At 41.5% G+C, this 14986-nt stretch overlaps 1 pseudogene; it reads left to right on the forward strand.

The window, feature by feature from the left end:
- Window positions 1–10996: 10996 nt before the first annotated feature.
- Window positions 10997–14587, forward strand: LOC111158399 (annotated as a pseudogene).
- Window positions 14588–14986: the final 399 nt, after the last annotated feature.

Consider the following 14986-nt stretch of genomic DNA (forward strand, 5'->3'; position numbering starts at 1 on the left):
GCAGCTTCTCTGGGGAACTCACAGGATGTTCTCGGAGTCTGTGTGAGAGGAAGGAGCTGGAGGCCCTGGGGGAGCAGCTCGCAGCTGGGCGTCAGGCTCCTCATGTTGAGCTCCGACAGCCTCCCAGCCTGGCATGGTAGAAGCTGCACAGAACTAAGGGGGTCCTGTCCCGTGAGGAGCCTGTTATGGTGAAGGGAGGAGCTCCCGTGGGCTCCTCTAATCCTCTGTGCTGTGCCCGTGTGTCTCAAATAAATGTAACCACTCCAGTAACCAGACAGGTGACATTGATCTGGGACATAACAGTGAACACCTATGGAACAAACAGCATATGTTCTATTTACCACAGGATCATTTGCTAATATTGGTAATATTGGTATTTTCTCACCATCTCCTTTCCTACTTCTCTACTACTTGCACTGTCTGTCTTTTAATATGTCCAGAGAACGATCTGCACAAGCTGCTCTCAAGGAGAGTCTGGATGGGAAAACTCAGTAGAAATATCTAATTCTGATAAAATCAAAATAAGCATTTCAAATCATTGGTTATTATAACATTCCAGTGCCAATTGTCTTTGATTTCCTTCAATTACATTTGTCTGAGTGAAAAGGGGGTTCTTGCAATTTCAAAATCAGGCTTTGAAAATAAACAGTAAACAGTTATAATAGAGACAAATATTACCTTTTCACAGGAAAAGCCAGAGTATATGGGATTTTTCCTTCTCTCCTAAATGGTAAGGGTGTTAAATACATTGAAGTTAAACGCTGCTGTAGATATGATGAATCTGATTCTCTCAGTAAAAGAAGATTTTGAACAAAAAATAAATAAATTATTTTCAAATGATGTGATCACTAACCAAAAATGACCCCGAATGATAAATGTTTTAGAAATCTATAGAACATTTATGTATGGAATAGATTCCATTCAAGAGTGCAGCAATGTCATCCCTGACCTCACAATTGGTCATGTTGTTATGTCATCACACATATGATGGAAGTAAAGTGATGAAATTGAGAGAACAATGGATCCTAGTTCTAGTTGAGAAAATAAAGTGTGTTAGAGATGATCATGTCTCCCAAGATAATGAATATCATGGCAAGGACAACTGAATGCAATGGTTCAATTCTGGAAGCTTTGATGGTGTGTGGAAAAATGCATCTACAAATCCAGCATTCTGGAGCCCACAGATCTTGGAGTTTATGACACTTAATAAAGTAGACAATGAATTTCAGATCATTGATAAAAATTATATGAATTAAATTAGAAAACAAAATGTTATTTAGAATATTGATAAATGCATGATGAGATGGAGAGAGATTATGGAAGCACTGGGAGCAAACACAGTAAAGTAGGAAGACCTGAGGCTCAGCAGGGCCATAGTCATCTTACTCCCACATGATTGATGGAACATTGTGATCTGGAATTTCTGCTTCGATGTCAGATAGGAGAGAAAGTCCAGCTCCCTCAGCATGTTGAGGTAGATAAAGGAATCCTACACGATGCTCGTATCTCAAAGGTGATGTACTCAAAACAAAATAGTAAAAAGTGATGTTATAAATGACATAAATGATGTCATAAAAGTGAGAGAGGACACCAAAGAGAATGAGAACACAATCAAATTGGCTGTGACACAAAAATCTCAAAATAGAGTTGACTGAATAGGACAAGATTTCTCTGTGTCTAAGGTAACAGTCCTGAGGTGGGAAGGCTCCCTTGATTAGGGAAGTGGTTTTGCTGCATCAGGTCCTTTGGGTTTTCCTCAGCTGGTCACCATGTGTAGAGATTAGAGACCCTGCTCTTAATTTCTGCCCTTGGTTTAAAAACTCATTCCTTCTTTTTTTTTAAATCATTTTTTAAAAATTTATTTTCAGCATAACAGTGTTCATTGTTTTTGTACCACACCCAGTGCTCCATGCAATCCGTGCCCTCTCTAATACCCACCACCTGGTTCCCCCAACCTCCCACCCCCCCCACCTCTTCAAACCCTTCAGATTCTCATTCCTTTTTTTATTTTGACAGCTATTTAAACATTTTCTCCACACCCATCAAATTTACAACCCCAAGATCAAGAGTCATATGCTCTCCTCACCGAGCCTGCAAGTGCCCCCAAACCCATTTATCTTGTGCTTATGGTCACGATATCAAAATGCATAGCACATTTGCAGGAGAATCTCCAGAAGCTACAGGATTTCATACCCCAGCAGACTCCCTTGAGTGATGTCATATATGGTAGGATTAATGGTTGCCATAATCATGAGTCTGTTATTACATGACCTTCTTCCCAATGTAGACTCCTCGTCCCAACCAGTTCTCCCATCAAAACTCTGTGAAGTCTTGGGTGGTGATGGCAGCTGAGCCTCACTGGTCAGGAAGGCTTAACTTATCTTGAACACAATGTATCTCTGTCCTTCTGGGGCAGACTTGAGCTGTCCTCAGGGGAATCCTCCAGGAATACCATTCATTTTCTCCTTGTTTGCATAGTCAACATGAAATTTGTCACATGTTGCAGGAGTACAACATAGTCACTCAACAATTCTACACATTATTCAATACTAACCACATAAGTGTAGTCCCTGGGGGCCAGCGTTATTCCGTTATTATTGATTATATTTCCTACGCTGTACTTTTCATATCTCTGACTTTTTATTTTATAAGTGAAACCTTGTACCTCGTGACTCCCTTCACCTCTTTCACCCTTCCCCTCACCCCTCTTCCCCTGGCAACCATCAGTGGGTTCTCTGGAGTCATGAGTGTGTTTCTGCTTCTTTGCTTATTGATTTGCTTTGTTTCTAGATTCCACAAGAAGTGAAATCCTGTAGTATTTGGTTCTGTCTTATTTCACTGAGCATAATAATCTCTAGCTTCATCCCTGTTGCTACAGATGGCAAGATCTCATTCTCTCTTATGACCGAGGATGATTCCATTGTGTACATATAGCACATCTTCATCGATTTCTCTGTGGTTGTACACGTGGGTGGCTTGCACGTCTTGGCTATTGCCAATAATGCGGCAATGCACACAGGGCCACATGTATCTCTTGAATTAGTGTTTTTGTGTTCTTTTTGTGTAAATACCTAGCAGTGGAATTACTGGATCCTATGGTCCTTCTATGTTTAGGTTGTTGAAGAACCTCCACAATGTTTCCACAGTGGCTGCACCAATTTTCACTCCTACCAACAGGGCACAGGGTCTGTTTTCTCCTCATCCTTGCCAACATTTGGTATTCCTTGTCATTTTGATACTAGCCATTCTGATAGGTGTGAGATGTTATCTCATCATCGTCTTGATATGTATTTCCCTGATGATGAATGATGTGGAGCATCATTGGGATCTGTATGGAGTAATATCTGTTCATGTCTTCTGGAATACGGCATATAATTTTAGGTGCTCTCGTTCTTCTGGACTCACTTCTTTATTTTTAAAATCCAGGTTTGGAAGTCAGAAAACTCTCCTTTGGTTTTAACATGCAGTGATAGAGACTGCTAGAAGATTTTGGCTCTAGGCAAAGCTCTACACCCAAACCAGCTCCTCTGTAACAGCAGCTGTAAGGTTTTACAGGTAAGATACACAGGACACCAGGCGAGATGGACACAAGACAGGGTTTATTAAAGGCTCCCTTGGGCGAGGTTCTGTGACTCAAGAGAGGTGAATCAGAGAAGTCGCGCCTGGGAGGGGGTCGAGTGGGTCTTTTATTTAGATTAAGAGGGGGCATAGGTTTACAGCCATATAAGGTAAGGTTTTTGGTGATTGGAGGGTAGGGGGCAGTCCTGATGTTCCTGTTTCCTGCATAGGTATTGGTTTACTCATGGTGACATGTCCTCGGCATATGTCCTTCTGGCAGGAGAGTCATGGGTATAGGAAGAGGGTGGCCTGGAAGAAGACGGCCCAGCGGCCATTTTTATTGTTCCTCCTACATTCCTGGGGCCGCCAACCTAACAGTGGCCACAATACACACAATTGAAACACTCATGTTGTCCCCAGGGTACAAGGAACCGCAGGCACCCTGGTGCCACAAGCAGCTGTATCTTCTCTGCCCTCTTATCTGTGAACATGGAAATGAGCCCTACTAGGAGGTTACATTTTTTCCACTTTCAAATGGCGCTCTAAGGATAAATGAGAGCAGCATCCAGGGGATAGCAGTGTGGGCTCTGGAGCTGGACTGCCCGAGTATAAACTCTGACTCTGAATGCTCCTGGGAGCTAGCAGTATGGCCTCAGACCACTGTGTCCATTTTCTCATCCATTAAGGAGGACATTAATCATCCTAATCATAGGATTGCTCTGAAGAGTAAATTAATTACTACAATACTTCCATCTGGATTTACCACATAATGCATCTACAACAAATGTTCAAAAATGAAATTCTGTTTCTTCTTTCAGAAAGAAACTCAGGGAACAGAGAGAACCTAGACAGGATGTTCACCAGTTGCCCAAAGGTCTTTGTTCAAGTGTGTGGTAATCTCCTATAAACAATCAAATGGAAAATCTTCCTGCAAAAAAGGGGGAAGTGGTTTCTTTTAGCAAAGGGAACAGTCCACAAAAGAATGAGGCATCCCATGAAAAGGGAGAAGATATTTGCAAATGATACTACAGATAAAGGATTGCTATCCAAGATCTATGAAGAATTTCTCAAACTCAACACCAAAAAAAACAAGTAATCAAGTCAAAGAATGGGCAGAAGACATGAACAGACACTTCTCCAAAGAAGATATATGAATGGCTGACAGACACATGAAAAAATGTTCAGCATCATTAGCTATCAGGGAAATTCAAATCAAAACCACATTGAATACCACTTTACAATGGTTAGAATGGCAAAAATCCTCAAGGCAAGAAACAGCAAATGTTGGAAAAGTTGTGGAGAAAGGGGAACTGCCTTACGATGTTGGTGGGAATGCAAGTTGGTACAGGCACTTTGGAAAACATCATAGAGTTTCCTCAAAAAGTTAAAAATAGAGCTACCCTATGACCCAGCAATTATACTACTGCTAAGATATAGATGTAGTGACAAGAAGGGGCACATGTACACCAATGTTCATAGCAACAATACCCATGATAGCCCAACTGTGGAAAGAACTGAGATGCCCTTCAATAGATGAATGGATATAGAAGATGCAGTTCATAATTTACAGTGGAATATTATTCAGCCATCAGAAAGGATGAATACCCATCATTTACATTGACTTGGATGGAACTGGAGGGGATTATGTTAAGTGAAATAAGCCAAGCAGAGAAAGATAATTATCATGTGGTTTCAATCATATGTAGAACATGAGGAATAGCATGGAAGACATTAAGAGAAAGAAGGGATAATGAAGTGGGAAAATTGGAGGAGGAGATGAAGTAAGAGAGACTATGGACACTGGGAAACAATTAGGTTTTTAGAGGGGAAGAGAGTGCGTTAACCTGTGATGGGAATTAGAGAGGGCACGTATTGCAATGAGCATTTGAGTGTTATAAGCAATGAATCATGGAACCCTACATTGAAAACTAGTGAAGTACTGTATGGCGACAAACATATCATAATAAAAAAATTTTTTAAACAGTGGTTTCATTGAATTATCTGAATTATAGTTTCATAAGCTGTAAGGTCCTCCATTACAGGTTGAGCAGAGCACTCATTCAGTTTCAGACCAAACACTGGGAGACCTGCTGGACTAGCTGGAGTACTGGGATAGCACTGGGGTCGGGGACCAGCTGAGAGGTGAAGGGACACATGCAGAGGACACCCACAAAGCTCTAAACATGTCAGACCCATCACCTTTGTGGAACTGGGGAGCAAAGCAGCAAATAAAGAGGCTACTCTCGGCCTTCAGACTCTATTCAATATAGATTTGGGAAAACATGTTGTGATTTCTGCATATATTGGTTTACACCTCCTTAAAATTGCCAGATATGATCAGTGTAAGACACAGAAGAGGGTGTCCCCTCCCTCTACAATCATTGGGCGGTCACCACCCTGCCCCCACTAAGATCGCTGAAAGGCGTGAAGGCGAGATCCACTCAGACTGAGAACTTGAAGACCAGTTTTCCTGTGCGGCCATCACTCTGTGCTCGCGGTACTTCCCAGGGGAGTGAGACAGCCAGCGGGAGTGTCTGGAGTCAGCCCCAGACAGCACACTGAGAGATCAAAATGAAATGCAATATATGCACAGAGGGACCGATTCTCGTGACTCTGCAGTCACTTCTTTCCTAAGCTGTGGAGCAGCCAAATCTTGGGTGGCCTCAGAGCTCTTTGGATCCCAAACATGATGGGGAAATCACAATTCAGAACTTAAAACCATGCATCACTACCTCATGTTGCCACACTCTTCCACAGAACCTCGAAAGCAATTATCATATGTTACAGGCCTCATAAATAATATATGTTTGAAAATGCACAAGAAAGAAGTTCATTTTATCCTAAGAAATGATATTGTCCAAGAACAGGAAAAAAACCCTCAGAATTACTCTGTTACAGGCCTCATAAATAATATATGTTTGAAAATGCACAAGAAAGAAGTTCATTTTATCCTAAGAAATGATATTGTCCCAGAACAGGAAAAATAACCCTCAGAATTAATCCCTCCACGTGGCCACGAGAGGGCGCACGGGTACCACGGCGAATCCCTGACTGACTCTGGCTGTGTCTGGCATTAACCACCAAGAGCCCAGTCGGATATTAGAATGTTATTATTATTTCTTGTTACCATTTATGATTACATCTCAGAGATTCCCCTTTTCACCCAGGGATAATGTCACACCTCCTCCTGCCGCCCATGTTTCCATCAGATTCCATGGCGACAGGGAAAATAGCACTTACTGAAGATTCCAAAATGTCATATTTGATTCAGCAAAAAACAAGTTCCCTCCATCAAATACTGTCCCGGGCAGAGTGTAACTCTGGGGAGATGACCCACACAGGAAACACATATGAGAAAGACTTGTGGTGAGAGGTCCCTCTGGCAAAGGAAAAGAGTGTGGAGTAGTCCCTGACGGGCCATCAGGACACCATGCAAGGTGCTCCTCACCCAGGTCTGAGAAAGTGGGAAGCCTGCAGGCTCTCACAGGCCCATGACCATGGCTTTGGGAACGGATTGACGAGACTCACACTTGCTTGCATCCGCTGTCACCACTGGTGTCAGAGAGAGAACTGGTGTAGACTGGTTTCCCCACACTTCAGAACTATGCACACAGCCTCTCAGTGAACAACAGGGTGACTCATGAAACAGTGGCTTTGGTTAGATTTAGACCAGTAGCTGCATCCAGCATGGAAAACTGGGCAGAATGGACATCTCTCAAGACCAAATCAAAAATCACCTTGTGAATTTTTCTCTTTTAATATTGATCCTCCATGACATGTGGGAACCCTCAGAGTGAGAAGGGAGACTCATGTTATTCACCCCCAAAATGGGTCTGGCCAACTGACCCCACAGTTGGACTATCCCAGGCATCTGTATATTCTCTTTAGATAACCAGTGTTCAGGACAGCATGGCTGAGGCTGCTCACAGATGGTTCCATGCTGACTCTCTTCCCCTCGGATCAGGCAATGCTGATCCCTGAAGGAATGACCCCTGCTCTCCTTGGCACCAAGAGCACAGGTCTGCTCTGCCCTGATCTCACTGCCAAACTCCCAGCCTCATTGCACGTTCACTGTGTTATAGGCAGTGCTGGGGCCCCAGGGAGAGTATTTTTTCCCAAAAGCCCAAGTCAGACTCACTATATCCAGTAAGTCTGATTGGCCCTGCTCTGCCATCCTCCCTGCCGTACACAACATCTGCAGCCTCTCCTCATTTCTACCTTGCACAACCATCAAAAGACACAATCTCACTGATCAGATTAGAAATGAAAGGTTGGAAAATCATCTCTTTATTGAAAAAAGTGCAGTAGAGGTATGATTACATAGTCTTCAGGGGAGATTGTCAGAACAGTGTCCTAACTCTGTGAATCCTGGTAGGGCACCAATCCTACCATGAAATTTGTGTCTCTATCTTCCTAGTAGGGAGTAGCTTAGTGAATTATGTAACTAGATTTTTTATTTTTTATTTCTGCAGCACATTAGGTGGTAGAAAACTCTTTTCACTTATATGAACAACACAATAACAGTCATGCATTGGTGGGTATTTTAATAAATCACCTTTTCATAAGTCCCATGTTTTCATCCATCCTATTCCTCTTTTCCCTTTTCCAAGCTATTAACATCCAAGTTGTCATTGACCATCAGAGAAACATTTGACATTTAAGAGTTAATGTAATTTATTTCTTCAATATTGTCTATTAGGTTGCATGTATAAATATAACTAAATCTGGAAAACAAATACACAGGTAGACTCAGACAGAAATATACTCTTCCCAATAAATTCAACATATGACCAAATAAGGAGAATGTTTAATGTAGCTCCTTTGAATGTGTTTGTCCAGGGCTTCTTTACAAAAAGGTTTTCAATAGTCATCTTCATTTATTGTCCAGGTAATCAGAAATGTTGGCACAGATAACTCCTGGTGTGATGCACTGAGGCTATATTCCTTCTGCAATACTCTTGCAAAACTGAAAATCTTATTCCGACCAATAGAAAGCATCACACAAACCTGATGAGCAGGACAAACCAAAAAGAACTGTCCAGTACACTGCAAAGGTTTCAAGGTCATGAATACACAAAAAGGAGATAATCAGCACAGATTGGAGGAAAGTAAGGAGACATGGAACTACATGCAGTGTGGCTCTTGGATTTTATCCTAGGACATAAAAAGGGCTTTAGTGGAAAAGTTAGTGAAACCAAAGAAGGATTATTAATTAATTAATCAGTAGCATTGTATCGATGTTAATTTCCTGGCTAAGATAATTATAGTAAGGTTATGTAAGCTGTTCACATTAGGGAAAGGTGGAGAGAGAGTGGATGGAAACAATCTTAATAATTTTGAAATTTCTTTTAAGTGTAAAATGATGTCAAAATAAATGGAAATATGTAATAAAAAGTATTTACGTAAGAGTACTAGTTCTTATTCCACTAGTCCATGGCGTCAGTCTCTTTTCTCTCCTTTACTTATTTATGATTCCTCTTTATTTTCTTTTATTTACTTATGTTTTGAAGTCTAGTTGACATGCAATGTTACATCAGCATCAGGTGCCCACCACAGTCATTCAAGAACCTGTTCATTACACTCAGCTCACCGCAGTGCAGTTCCCATATGTCATCAGAGGACACTATTGTAATACCATTGACCCTATTGCCTGGGCTGTACTTTCTTCCCCGTGACTTATTCTTTCCATTGCTGGAAGCTTGTATCTCCCTCACCCCTCATTCATCTTTCCTGTCTCCCCACCTCCTGCCTCTCTAGCAGCCATTAGTTTGTTCTCTGTATTTATCAGTCTGGGTTCTACATTTTGTTATTTTACCATTTTTTTTTCTAGATTTGACATACAAATAAATCATATGGCATTTGGCTTTCTCTGTCTGACTTATTTCACTTTGCACACTATCCTCTAGGTCCATTTATGTGGTCACAGATGGCAAGATTTCATTGTCCCTTATGACTGAGTAATATTTCATTGTATGTATATACCACCTCTTCTTTATCCATTCATTTATTGATGGACACTTATGTTGCTTCCATATTAAGCTATTGTAAATAATACCGCAATAAACATATAGTTGCATATTACCTTTTCAAACTAGTGTTTTCATTGTCTCTGGTTAAATAGCAAGTAGTGGAATTACTGGACTGTATGGTATTCTTATTTTTAATTTCTGGAGAATTTTAATTTCTGGTTTTGGAGGAAACTACGTACTGTTTAAACTCCATACTGTTTTCCACAGTGGCTTCACCAATGTCCATTCCCACCAACATTGCACAGTGTTCCTTTTTCTCCACATCCCCACCAACACTTGTTAATTCTTTTCTTTTTGATACTAGCCATTCTGACAGGTGTAAGGGGATATCTCATTGTGGTTTTGATTTGCATTTCCCCGATGTCATGTTGAGGATCTGTCTGTTGGCCAACCCCAATCTTCATTGGAAAAATGTATATTCAGATTCTTTGTTCATTTTTAATCAGATTATTTGGAGATTTTTGGTGGTGAGTTGTAAAAGTACTTTATATATTTTGGATATTAGTACCTTACTGGACGTATCATTTGCAAATATCCTCTCTCATTTAGTAAGTTGCCTTTTCGTTTTGTTGATGGCTCCCTCTGCCGTGCAAAAGTTTTTCATTTGGTGAAGTCACAATATTTTATTTTTGCTTTTATTCTCTTTGTCTAAAAATATGTATTTAGAAAAATGTTACTAAGGCTTATGGTAAAGAGATTACTGCCTATGTTTTCTTGAAGGAATTTTATGGCTTCAAATCTTACACTTAGGTCTTCAATCCATTTTAAGTTTATTTTGGCCTGTGGTGTAAGAGAGTGATCCAATTTCATTCCTTCGCATGTAGCTGTCATGTTTTCCCAGCACCATTTATTGAACAGATGTCCCCATTGTGTACTCTTGCCTCCATTGTCATAGATTAATTCACTATATAAGCACAGGTTTATTTCTGGGCTCTCTATTCTGTTCTGTTGACCTTTATTACTATTTTAATGCCAATACTATACTGATTTGTTTATTATAGCATTGTAGTATTGTTTGCAGGCTAAGATTGTGATACCTCCAGCTTTGTTCTTCTTTCTCAAGATTGCTGTGGCTACTCAGGGTTGGCCTTTTAAAATAGAAATGTAAAATGGGCCTGGAAAAAGCTGAAGAACTAGAAATGTAACAGGGAAACAGAAAGAAACATTTAAATATGTCCCTCCTACTGCTTAGGTAGCATAGATTACATCTCTATTAGTTTTGCTTCAAGCAAAGACAATCTTTTATGTCACTCTGCTCACATGAGAGGTCATACCCCTCTCTGGCTGGCTCTTTCCATCGGCTGCACCCACAGGGGATTTGCATGTTGTCCCCTAGGGAGGACCCTCCCTTGCCAGTCTAAGATAAAAGATCAACTCTCAACTTGTCTTGACCTACCAGGACTCATCTCTTTAACTTGCCAAGATGAGGTTCCCTGCTCAGCTCCTGGGGTTCCTCATGCTCTGGTTTCCAGGTAAGGACAGGTGCCCAAGGAGGAAGGAAAATGGGAGGGCAGGATGAACCCTAAGGGCACTGCTCTTTCCCACATTAATTCTGTTTCCATGTGAGATGGATATCTTCCTACTGGGATGGGGCTTGTGACTTTTAGATCTGTGGGAGAGCAAGAGTCCTGAGGGAAAAGGACCCGTATGTACTCTGGTGACTTCATGGCACTGAAGAGTGGGAGGGCTTAGGTGACTTCTAAGCTCCTGCTATGTCTTGCCAATCTCTAGTTCTTCTTTGATATTGGAAAGTTTTGAGTTCTGAATCAAGATCTCTTAAAAGTCCTTTTAGTCTGAAATAAAGAGCAAAAGGGAAATTATGGAAATTACCCACAATGTTTGAACTTAACCTTGCACTTCTCTCTTCTTACTTTAGGGTCCAGTGGGGAGGTTGTGATGACACAGACCCCACTCTTCCTGCCCGTCACCCCTGGAGAACCAGCCTCCATCTCCTGCAGGGCCAGTCAGAGCCTACTACACAGTGATGGAAACACTTATTTGTATTGGTACCTGCAAAAGCCAGGCCAGTCTCCACAGCTTCTGATCTATGGGGTTTCCTACCGTTTCCTTCGGGTTCAGTGGCAGTGGGTCAGGGACAGATTTCACCCTGAGAATCAGCAGGGTGGAGGCTGACGATGTGGGAGTTTATTACTGCATGCAAGGTACACATGATCCTCCCACAGTGATTCAGCCCCAAACACAAACTCCCTGCTTGTTGTGGCCCAGCTACCCACATGTGTTTGTCTGAGGAAGAGGCACAACAGATTCTCTCAGTCAGTACAAGAAGACATTGGAGACCCCAGGGGACTGGGTTGAGGCTGCAGGCTCTGGACCATGAAGAAGGCTGCATTGCAGCACCATCCTTTATGGGTGTCACCTGAAACAATCTTGACATGACATGCTTGTCAGGGAGAATGGGTGAGCTCTAAGCCACCAGCCAGGACAGAGGGAGGAGCTGAATGAAAGTTCATCTGATCCTCCCTGCCTTGTGTAAGGCTGGAAGTCAAACTCAGCGGGAAAGCCAGAGAAGAGAGGCCATTCCTGGAAATGAAAGTGGAATTCTGTTGGTATTTGACAATTTTCATATTTGATTACCGAGTTTCTCCAGCCAGTTATAGGTCTTTGCCTTTTTTCTATTTCTTCATTGTCAGTTCTTGTCAGCTTGTATATTTCTAGGAATTCGTTCATTTCATATGGAAAATTCAATGTGTAGATGTACAATGGTTCGTAATACCACCTTACTGTCCATTTATTTCTGTAAAATGTAGTAATGTCTGCACTTTCAAATTTGATTTCAGTAATTTGAGTCTTCCTTCTTTTTTCTTCAGCAAGCTAAATATTTGCCAATCTTACTGTTTTCTGAAAATTTTATTTATTTATTTATTTATTTCACAGAGAGAGAGAGAGAGATCACAAGTAGGCAGAGAGGCAGGCAGAGAGAGAGGGGAAAGCAGGCTCCCTGCTGAGCAGAGAGCCCGATGTGAGGCTTGATCCCAGGACCCTGAGACCATGACCTGAGCTGAAGGCAGAGGCTTAACCCACTGAACCACCCAGGTGCCCCCATCTTATTGTTTTTAAAGAACCAAACTGTAGTATATTTTCCCCATATTTTAATTTTATTTTATTAATATATTTTCTAATATCTGTAATCTCCTCTCTCTGCTAACATTGGATTTAGTTTGCTCTTCTTTCTCTAATTCCTTATAGTATATAACTACATGGTTGATCTTATAAAGAAATTTCAAAAATTGAATTCATTATATATTTACTAGAGAATAGTCAACTCCCTTTAGGGTTTTCATAAGATATTTTCAGTTAGAAAACAGTTGTGAACCTTTTGGCTTCCTTCCTTCATTTAAAAACCAGTGTCCACATTCTGCTAACTCTGTCCCCAGCTTTCATCTCTGCACCTTCAAGAGAAAATGTCATCATGCTGTGCTAGGTGAGGGACACCCTTCCACACTGCAATGAACACACAACCACAGGTGACTCCAGCAGCAACCAGAGCAACCTCCTCAACTCCTCTTCCATGAAATTGCAACCTGGACTCCTGGGATCCAGCCCATTTCAGTGATTATGGGTTTGGGACAGTTTCTTCTCCATAATCACTGGAATGGAAGCTTGAAATGCTCCACACATACTCTGTGAGTAAGACACCAAAGGACCCTGCAGTGTAAGAGCCTTGAACACAAACTTCCCAAGGAGGTTCAGCCTCTTAGGTTGGCAGGAGAATTGATGGACCATCTATCTGAAGGCAGGGTCAGGTGGAAATGGCTGTGGAGCCTTTGAGGTAGTGGTCATGGAGGCATCTGTCACAACCAGTGGGTCTCCTTTTGGTAAACAGGGGCCAGGACAATGGCAGGAGAGCCTCCCAGAGCCTCTTCCTCCCTCCCCACTGAGGGCAATTAGGCCCCACAGACCTTGAAGGTACTGACCACGATGACCTTCCTGGAGCATCCACTCTGTTTCCCTCTGACCTTATGCTGCTCAGACCCTAGTATGTCTGCACATCACCTACTGCCACTTATTCATTTCGAGGCACTGCTTAGTGCCTTTGTCCCATGATCATCATCCTCACTAATCATCAGAGAATGGAAAGCTGTCTGCACTGTGTCAGTTTTGGCTTTTGAGCAAGTCAGAGCTCACAGGAGACTCACATATGTACAGTGCCATAAGGATATTCTGTGATAACCCTATCATGACTTCCCTATCACTGAATTGTCTCTGAGCAGTTATATAGTTTACCTGTTGACTCAGCTTTCTTCCTTTTGAAGCCTCTAATGAATGACTTTACTTCCAGATTGATAGGAGTTCAATGCTGCTAACCCAGACATGTACACATTAAATCCCACATTTCTATAATGTAAATTTCCTATAGCAAAGATGTCTTTGTTGTTGTTGTTTTCATTTCTGCTTCTTTGACTTGTGTCAAGGTAGAAACAGAGGTGAACAATAAATAAGTTTTGTAGATAAAATAGTTAGCATTATAAATTCAGGACAAATTCTCACTCTTGTACTCACCAATTTTGATCTGCTATGCTTTCTTTATTTTAAAATACTATCTGATTACCATTTTCATTTCTGCTTTGACCCAGGTTTTATTTTGTAGGGTGTCATTTTAGTTCCCATGTATTTGAAGATTTTTCCGTAGCTTCCTATTACTAATTTTTAGTACAAATCCCTTGGATTTAGAGAATATAGTTTGTATGATTTGAATTTATTTAAGCTTATTGAGTTATCTGGTGCCCCAAGTATGATTTATCTCAGCAAATGTTTTGAAAAGAGTATGTATTCTCTTATTGCTTGGTGGAGTTTATCTTAAATGGTAAAGATATGAAAATGGTGGATAGTGTTGTTCAAGTCTTCTGTGTCCTCATGGTCCAGGTGTCCCGGCTATTTGTACTGCAGGCTTGACCTACTGCAGAGCCCAGCCCAGGGCTTCTCTGGGCCACTCAAAGCTGCCTGTCACCTGGCCTGAGGTCTACATCAGTATTCCTTGACTATGTCTTAGAAAATGTTGCCTCCAGGGGCACCTGGGTGGCTCAGTGGGTTAAAGCCTCTGCCTTTGGCTCAGGTCATGATCCCAGGGTCCTGGGATCGAGCCCCGCATCTGGCTCTCTGCTCGGCAGGGAGCCTGCTTCCCCCTCTCTCTCTGTCTGCCTCTTTGCCTACTTGTGATCTCTGTCTGTCAAATAAATAAATAAAATCTTAAAAAAAAAAAAAAAGAAAATGTTGCCTCCAGAAGTTGAATGAACCTGTCAGTGTTTCTTCCTTTCAAGAAAAAGACACCTTTTAAACACAGGGGAATGCAATGGACAGTCTTCCCCCATCCTGTTTACTGAGCATTAATGAGAGGTTCCTCAAAAGTTAAAAACAAACTATCATACAATCCAGCAATT

This window comes from Enhydra lutris, unplaced genomic scaffold (assembly GCF_002288905.1).
Source record: "Enhydra lutris kenyoni isolate GAN:26980312 unplaced genomic scaffold, ASM228890v2 scaffoldscaffold59, whole genome shotgun sequence".
Classification (NCBI taxonomy): domain Eukaryota; kingdom Metazoa; phylum Chordata; class Mammalia; order Carnivora; family Mustelidae; genus Enhydra; species Enhydra lutris.